The following is a 1459-nucleotide window of genomic DNA, read 5'->3' as shown; positions in this document are numbered from 1 at the left end:
TTTTTCTCTGTAAAAACTCTTTGGACTTGTACGTGTCATGACAGGGCCTCACCACCAGGGTGTAGTTTATTCATTTTATTCAGTGAAAACCAGCGTCAGTGTCAAAGTGAAGCCGAGCCTTTATGTTAAACAGGATCTGTTTTATTTTCCCAGAGACGTCAGAAAAGTTTCCTGGTTTAAATGTCAGGTTCATTAATGTTGAGAACATTTACTGTGATGAAGATGATGAAGATGATGATGATGAAGATGATGAAGTCGATGATGATGAAGACGATGAAGACCACAGAACAGACTGGAGATTTCCATTTCCATTTCTCCTCCTCCTCTCCAGGGCGGTGACGAGGCCTTTGGCAGGAAGTGAAGGTGTGGCTCAGATACGGAGACGTTATCTCTGGAGGGTTTGATTTGACAACGGAGATCGTCGATTTGAAAACAGTACCAGGAACACTGACCTCAGAACCATTGTGAAACACCAACAAAGAACCATCTGCACAGCAACCACAGCTGAGATGAGGGGCTGGGACTGGGGGCTGGTGGGGGTGACGACATCTCAGGCTGGGGGTCTGATGTTCAAGGCCTCCACTGAGATGACGACAGGAAGTCGAGGTGTTATTAAAAAACCTCTCCTTTATTTAACCTTAATATTTTAAAAATCACATTCATTATTCAGTCGTTTCTTTTTCTTGGTGAAAAATAAGAATCAGACAAAATGATTTCTGTGTCTGTTTAAGAAAAAATATATATTTCCCAGCTAAAACACGATCATCAGAAAAAAAAAAAATTTCCCAGCTAAAACACGATCATCAGAATTGCTTAGCAACAGCAGGTTAAAAAAAAGAGAAATAAAAAGGTCGTGTAGCTCGTGGGGAAACTGACAATGCTGCCACCCAGTGGCAGAAAGAAAAAAGAAGAGAAAGAAAAATACGCCAAAGAATTTTTATTGAGATACGAGATGAAATGGATGAAAAGATTTACCGCCAACCTGTGAAATCGATTAATCGACTAATCGGATTGTTCTTTTCAAAATAACGAGTTTTTTTTTAACAAAGACACTTTTCAAAAGTCTGTCCTCTAATCTGATTGGCCGGAAAATATACAAACCCTCATGGCAAGCACTCATGGCAGAGGGTTGCTTAGCAACGTCGAGGGCGGGAGGGCGGGAGGGAAGTGAGTGTTTGGTGTTTGTGGGTGGGGGTTTGAGGGGGAGGGAACGCAGTGAGTCCAGACAGAGTTTCTGGGGAAATACCTGGAAAAATGCCCAAATAAATACACTGGAGAGACAGACTGGGTGGGGGGGGTTAACAACGTTAACAGGAAGTGACGTTTGACACCAAGGCCAGTCTTTAAAAAAGAAAAGAAAAAAAGAAAGAAAAGAGCGGGTGGAGCAGAAGTGGATGATTGGCAGAACAGGAAGTGTCTCTGATAAGGAGCAGACGAACAACACACACAAACATGTGGC

Source organism: Cynoglossus semilaevis, chromosome 11 (genome assembly GCF_000523025.1).
Source record: "Cynoglossus semilaevis isolate Cse_v1.0 chromosome 11, Cse_v1.0, whole genome shotgun sequence".
Taxonomy (NCBI): domain Eukaryota; kingdom Metazoa; phylum Chordata; class Actinopteri; order Pleuronectiformes; family Cynoglossidae; genus Cynoglossus; species Cynoglossus semilaevis.
Note: the sequence above shows the minus strand (reverse complement) of the source record.